The sequence below is a fragment of the Camarhynchus parvulus genome, chromosome 1 (assembly GCF_901933205.1).
Source record: "Camarhynchus parvulus chromosome 1, STF_HiC, whole genome shotgun sequence".
NCBI classification, from domain to species: domain Eukaryota; kingdom Metazoa; phylum Chordata; class Aves; order Passeriformes; family Thraupidae; genus Camarhynchus; species Camarhynchus parvulus.
In genome coordinates, this window is record NC_044571.1 from 72,508,538 (window position 1) to 72,515,674 (window position 7,137).

Here is a 7,137-nt window from a genome sequence, read left to right on the forward strand (position 1 = left end):
CTGAACCAAACCACAAAACCTGTTCTGTCAGTCAATCTGATGAAGCTGCCATGCATCCGTGTACAAGGTACATGTGCAATGTCCTTCGGTGTTGGAGTGCCACAGCTGTTCCTGCTCCGAATTGGCGCTGGCAGCCTGGAGCTTGTCCCGCACAGCCAGTCTCTGCTGGAGGTATCCTGCTAAGCTGAGTATGTGTTACTTGAGATAGCTGCACTTAGGAGTTGGTTTTCAATTTTCCTTCACAATGGCACAATATGAGCACAGTATCACTGTGTTTGTGTGTGATGCCTCTCTTCTCTCCAGAACAGGCATGTTTACCATGCTGTTAGCCTCTTAGACTAGTTCAGATTCATTTTGCTTACCATAGCCACCATACCCACTTTAAACTTCAATTTAAAGAAGAACTTTATCATATGGATGAAAATTAGTCTCTTTGAAAACAGCTTTCTCTTGTGTTCCAGCTCACTCTTAGAAATCACTTTTTTCATCGCTGGCTGCTTGGATGCATTCAGCTCTAGCAAAGTAATTACTGCTAATCACAAATAGTAGAGTTTATATAGGGTAGAGAGGTTGGAATGATCTTAGAAGAGGGAGAATTATGAATAAATCGTGCAGAGGCACATTCCTAGTAGAAACTATAGACATTTTAACACTCCAAGCAGTCTTACTGGGTGGTTTTAGAGCCTGTAATCAAATTGTGATATTTATTTGGCTACAGCTTTGTCACTAATATCTACTGGTTGCCAAGAATATGGCACACTGCTTTCTCTTCAGTAAATCTGGGTGGCCAAGAAAGAGAAAGTAATATTCACTGTCAGTTCCAGAAACTGGAGAGACTGTGTTAGGCCTTGATGCTTTAGCTTTCTTGAGAGGTGGGGGGTTGGGGGGGGGGAAGGGAGAGAGTAATTATTGGGTTTTTTTAATAATAAAATACTGCCTGAAAAGTGTGCAGTTTGTAATTTTAGCCTTCCTGTTAGATGGGTACATACGTATCAATAGCTACATTAATTGCATGTTGAGGTAATGTCTCAGGACACTAACACTTGTCCAGATAACACTTCCAGCCAACTCCCTGTGACTGACAGTTCATCACTACAGCTATTACTGCATTGGACTTGCAAAATGATTGTAGAATCAACACAGTTAGAAAGGGTTAGTGGGCTGTGCTCTGTCATTTGTGCTTTACAAAAAAGTATCTATCTTGCTGCATATCTGGTACAGAATAGATAACTGAACTTTTGAAATCTGATAGATAGCAAGCTTCACCATGGTGTGGGAGGGGGCATAAATAGGAAAATTGATCTAATAGGACTCAGACATTAATCATGCCAACTTTAAAATGGTATTTATTTTGAGCTGCACATCTCAACCTGTTTTCAGCTGTGTCTGATAAGGTAAATGTTACCTTTATTGTAAACGTTTGTGGTTGTGTGTTGTAATTTGCACATATGTCACTTCTTGAATTGCTTTTTGGAACTGCTCCTAAAGTGAAGCTAGCCTGAAAGGTGTAACCTGTGTGTGGCTTTCCAAAGGAATTCTTTCTGTAATAAATGCTTTACAGGGTATGCTAAGTTTTATGATCATCAAAACAGGACCTCAAGATGTTGGAAAATCATTTTAACAAGTCTTTACTTGAGAGTATGGGGAGTTCTTCACCCCTTTGTGCTGTTGTGATGAGGACCTTTTCAGGCAGTCTTCTCTGTAGACATTTCCTTAGGACTCTCAGGCTCTGCAAACATGTTTCTGTGCTTGAGTAAGGGATTATGCTAAGCCTGTCAAACATTGCACTGCTCACATTACTTTTAAGTCTGAGACACTTACGGAGAAGAGGTGATTTTAATTCTGGGAGGAGGGAATGTGTCTACAGGTGAGAGCTGTTTTGAAGCCTGAGTGGCTGGGGCATGGAGCTGTTGAATTTTAAACACTTTGGATAGTTGTTTTGCATGTGTACTCTGAGAAGACACTGTGTGAGGTGGATACCACTTACTGCAAATACAAGCCAATCAATTGCAGAAGTTGTAAAATTACGGAAGTCCTAAACTTTTGCATCATTTTCTAACGTTTGCAGTATTAAACTGTATTTTAAAAATGATACTTGTATGCAGTTCTGTTGTGAGATGGTTTTTTACTCCAGCTCAGTTCAGGTATATTATTTTGATAGAAAACTTTGACCCCAGTTAATAATGTGTGTACAACAACATGCTGCAGAAAGAGGAGGAGACTGCAGTGAGAGCTGTTAGTTCTCAAGTGTCACTAATGACTCCGTGTTGTGTGCAGGGATCCTGATCATTTTAGTGGCTCTAATATTAGAAGGATGAAATGCCACTTTGGCCACGTGCCTTGGCAGGCCTAGAATGTCTAGAATGTCTTCTGTCACATGAAATACATGTTTTAGAAAACCTCCAAAGGGAAATGACTTGTGGCTCTTTGGATAAGAACTGCAGTTAATCTACTCCAAGCAGAAATATGAAAATCTAGGAACTTGTTAATGTTCTTGGAACAGCTGTTGTTTAACTGCTGAGGTAGTAAAAATTTAAATAAAATCTGTGGAGAAACAACTAAGTGGTTAGAATGGGTAGAGAATAAATTGATTTTTTTCTGTTAATGGGAAGTTTTATTATGGTTTATTACTCCATATATAATGGGTTTCTGAAAAGAGAAGCTACTGCGTTTTCCCTTTTGCTTGAAATGTCAGTTATTTACTGTCTCTTTATTTTTTTAGGTTACTATTAAAATCTTTAAAATGCAGATGAAGACTGGCTTGTGCAGAATCCTTCTGGTATCTCATGCAGACAAAAGAGAATCCTAAACCAGGTTTTAGAACAAGGTACGTATTAAGGTATATGGCTTTATCCAGCAGTTACTGAAATCAGTCCCCTGCTTTTTGTTCAGATTTGTGATTTGATGTAGTTGTTCTTCTACACTTCAAGTAATACTTGATTTCAGATAATGTAATTCCTGGCATAATTCCTGCCATGTATTATGTTTTTAAAGGACTTCAGGCATATGCACACAGCCTCTAGCAGTCTGGCCAGCCATCCAAACCCCACAGTGCCACATTAATATGATGCCATGTCTGAGCTGCTGGATGTTACTGATACATTGCACTCAGACTCCTGATCGTTTATACAACCAACACAGTAGTTACTGATTCTGAACAGTCTTTGGCATTAATCAGAGGGCTCTGGTCTGGAAGGTGGTGTCCATGCACTCTGGGAAGCCTGGGGCACAGTTTGTGTGCACACAGGTGTGTATTGCCATCTGCCCTGACTGTGGACAGCATCTCAATGGGGCTGACAGATAGCAAGGTTTTAAAGAGAGTTCTATGTGGCTAAGTTGAATAGATCTGGTAGTTCCAAAATTCCAATATACCAGTTATTTTTATAAAGTAAAAGTAAATTTAAACACTAGTGGGATTTGATCAAGATGTGCAGGTTCTACTGGTAAAGCAAGAGAAACTTGTGTTAATTCTTCTGTGTTTGTTTGGCTTAGCAAAAGGACTCAGAGCTGTCTCTGTAGTTGTGTTAACAGTAAATAAAAGAACTGGGAATATAAAGGACCAGAACAATTTATCTGTTTTATAATCACATGTAAAAGGTGTCCCTGTCCATGGCAGGGGTTCAGACCAGATGATCATCTCTCTCCATGTGCTGGAAACTTTCTTTGTAAAGCAGGATGCCATTTGGATGCCTTTGTGGCCAGGTTGTACTCTTTGCTCAGGGTGGTTCTTGGACCTGGTGTTCACCAGGGCCACTGTGTCCTTACCTGCAAAGGGGCACTCCAGCCAGCTGGCCTCCAGCCAGTCCTGGTGTCTGGGATTATTTCTCCCCAGAAGCAGGATTTGGCATTTCCTTGTGTTGAATTTCATGAGATCTTGTAAGCCCATTTCTCCAGCCTGTCAAGGGATCACTGGATGGTGGCATGACTCAATGGCCTTAGCAGCCACTCCTCTCAGCTTTGTGTCACCTGCAGACTTGCTGAGGACATGTTGTCCCATCAACCAGGGCAGAAATGAACATCCTGAAAAGGACTGGCCTCAGTACAGGGATACTCTGCTATTCACTCATGTCCAAGAGGACTTCATGCCACCGACAACCTTCTAAGCCTATCTCTTCAGCCAGTTTTTAGTCCACCTCGTGGTCCACTGAGCCTATCAGTAGTCTGTTAGTATCATGATAGGATCAAAATGATAATTGGAGATACTATGGTAGCGTCAAAAGATTTCCTAAGCCAAGGCAGACAATATCCACTGCTCTCCCCGCGTCCACTGAACTGGTCATGTCACCAGAGAGGCTCTCCAGTTGGGATCCTTAAGAATTTGCAAATGACCTCGTTGTAAATCCATGCTGAGTGCTGCCACTTACCTTCTTGCCCTTCTTGGTCTGGAAATGTTTTTTTTGGAGTAGTTGTTCCATCACCTTCTGAGGGCCTCTAGTTCCCTGGGTCCTCTTTCCTGCCATTCTTGAAGACTGGAGTGACTTCTGCTTTCCCCTGATGCTTGCACACCTCTCCTAGTTGCCACATTCTGTCAGCAATGCAGGGTGGCCTTGCAAGGCCAGCAGCAACTCCTTCAGCACTCATGGGAGTCCCTTGCAAGCTCAGCACGTGTGACTTGTCCAGTTTGTGTTCTCTAAGCTGGACCCTGTCATGTTCTTGGTACTGGGAAGGGCACTGACAAGGTGGGAAAGTTGTTGCACACCTCTTTTTGTGGTTCTGCTTTTGCCCTTTACTAAGGAGTCCCATTATTTTCTAGTTGTAGTAAAATCACAGTATAAAAATTATCACACAACAATTCGCAATATAAACCAGACTACTGAAATAAGCAAGCTACAAGCATTTACTCACAAAATCTAAAAAAGACAAGCAGCTAAAGCTCTTTGTCAGAAAAGTAGAAGTAAAACAGAAAATGCCTAATTTTTTCAGAGTTTGATTCAAATGTTTTTGGTTGGTTTTTTTTATGCAGAGGATGTTTTGTCTTGACCATGTAGCCATTGGAATTCAGTCTTGTTTGTCACTACATATGAGAGTGCTGCTGTGCACAAGAGCCATTTGGGAACCTCAGTGTTTGGCAGGTTTCCCAGGCATCTCAGAATTTTTCTGTCAGCTTAGTTTCCTTCCTGTGAAGGGAAAAAAGGGTGGTCAAGGTTCCTTGGAGATACAAGTGTTCCTTTTACTGGCTAAATAACAACTCCTTGTCTCAATGAAGTGATAAGAGCCTTTCTTCCTCTTCCCCCATTCCTCACATGTGTGTGGGCCTCAGATTGCAGTGTGAACCTGGCTGACCAAGTATAATGGCCTAATGAATTTGTGTTAAGTTTATGCCAGGCTGCCTGCTCCTGGGCTTCCTGAACAGAGGGAGCTCCAGCTGCCTCGGTGGGGGCAGGGATGTCTGAAAAATTGCTGGCATTTGTCAGCTCTTTATCCAACTGTATTTGCTGTAGGGGGATAGAATATAAGAAAATATAGATAGTGTAGAAAATAATCTTACTCCTAAGGAGTTGCAGTTGGGCCAATTATCAAAGATTAGGAACAGGCTTGACTTTAAGAGGCCACAGCTGTAACCAATGAGAAAAAGAGTGCTAAAAAAGAGTGGGTTGGCTGATTGAGAAGGGAACTAGACTCAGTTGGCCACTTTGTGAAGAAGAAAGAGTCAGTATTCTGAGGAGATACCCACGAGAAACACCAAGAAGGTATGAAACTTTTGTCATAAGGAGACAACAGTATGGAACCCCTGCAATAAGATGACATTTGCTGATGCATTGCTCTGTTATTTGCCATTTGAGTCTTAAGTGCTCTACTTTGATGACAAAAGCACACTCTCAAGGAAGTTATCACTGAAGTGTCTCTTGTAACTCCTCAGCCTGAATTGTACTTCTTGGAAATGTTTGTCTCTATTGAATGCATTAGGTTTCAGTGGAAGCCAGTGGTGGCTGCCCACCCTCAGAACCGAGGCTGTTACATTGTGATATGCAAAATGCTGCTCTGCACCTTGGAGTTACAAGGACCATCAGGGTGAGAATATAATCGTGTTGTCACTTGTTAAAACTCCTGTTATGGTACACTTTGTACTCAGTTTTCAGTTTGTTAGTAATATTTTTGTGCTTAATGCATGAATGTTTTTTTTTTCCTTGTATCTCAGTGCTCTTGGACACACAAATGCTGTTATCTAATAAAATAGTAACTGAATCCATCACACCTGGCTGAAGGTAGGAGAAGGACAAACTGATCATTCTCAGTTAAGCTGTTTTCTCTCTGCTTGCAGACAGGCTGGACCTATGAGACCCGAGGGAAAAGGGCTGTTTGAAATTACAAAAAAGGACATGCACAGCCTGGATGTGGTGTGCCCCCACCAATACCTCAGCTTGGAAAAGACACAAGAAGAATGTGAATACATCTGCTTGTGAGCTCCAGTCCTCTTCCTACATGAGGAGACAAGTTACAGCTTTTGTGATGTTACTAACTTCAGCCTCTGGCACAGAAGATGGTGCCAGTCCCGCATTTCATAGCAGAGCTGATGTTGGCCTACTTTGATGTGTAACTGAGGTACTGATGCCCTTTTCATCTAGACTGCACTTGAAGCAGATTTTCTTTATAGAAACAGCAGTGTTAAGGGAAATGGGTGTAACTAAAAGGATTAACGTTTGTATGTTCTACAAGAATAGTAAGAGTAAATGATGTATTAAACGACTGCTCCTTGGTTTAACTGATTGCTGTTGGACTTTAAAAAGTAAGAAAATACTTTTGAGCCCTACAATATATGACAAAAAAATAAGAAAGTGGTAGGGGTTAAAGAAAAAGCAGTAATGTGGATTGTGTTTATGCTACAGTAGTTTAGAAGAATATGAAAGTATTAATTACCTAGAGAAAAATGGTATAAGCCAGTGACAGCTGAAAAGAACTGGAAGGAAATGCTAATTATAGGGGAGATTACAGCTGCAGTAAGTTGTCTGTGCTGTTGAGTAGGGAGTTATGCTACAATTGCCTGCTGTCTTAATGTAGCTCAATAAAAAGATGAAAAAACATGAAGAATGAAAAATTAATTTTATGTGATGTGATTTGAACACTGGCCTGTAATGTACCATGAGGGGTTTTTTCAAATTTCTATAGCTATTGTAAAACTGTTTCAAATTAAATGAG

The 7,137-nt window shown here is 41.1% G+C and overlaps 1 protein-coding gene across 6 annotated transcripts in view; it reads left to right on the top strand.

The window, feature by feature from the left end:
* The window catches only part of PSPC1 (paraspeckle component 1), a 61,580-nt gene that overhangs the window by 50,878 nt on the left and 3,565 nt on the right, over positions 1-7,137 (top strand). The window contains exons 7-9 of one of the 6 annotated variants that reach the window (XR_004060834.1): positions 2,723-2,827; positions 5,908-6,012; positions 6,263-6,543. The gene's annotated coding sequence lies outside the window, so the exon portion shown is untranslated. Of the gene's footprint in view, positions 1-2,722; positions 6,544-7,137 lie in introns of all 6 variants that reach the window. The other 5 variants (XR_004060836.1, XR_004060832.1, XR_004060835.1 and 2 more) reach the window with 5 other exon arrangements.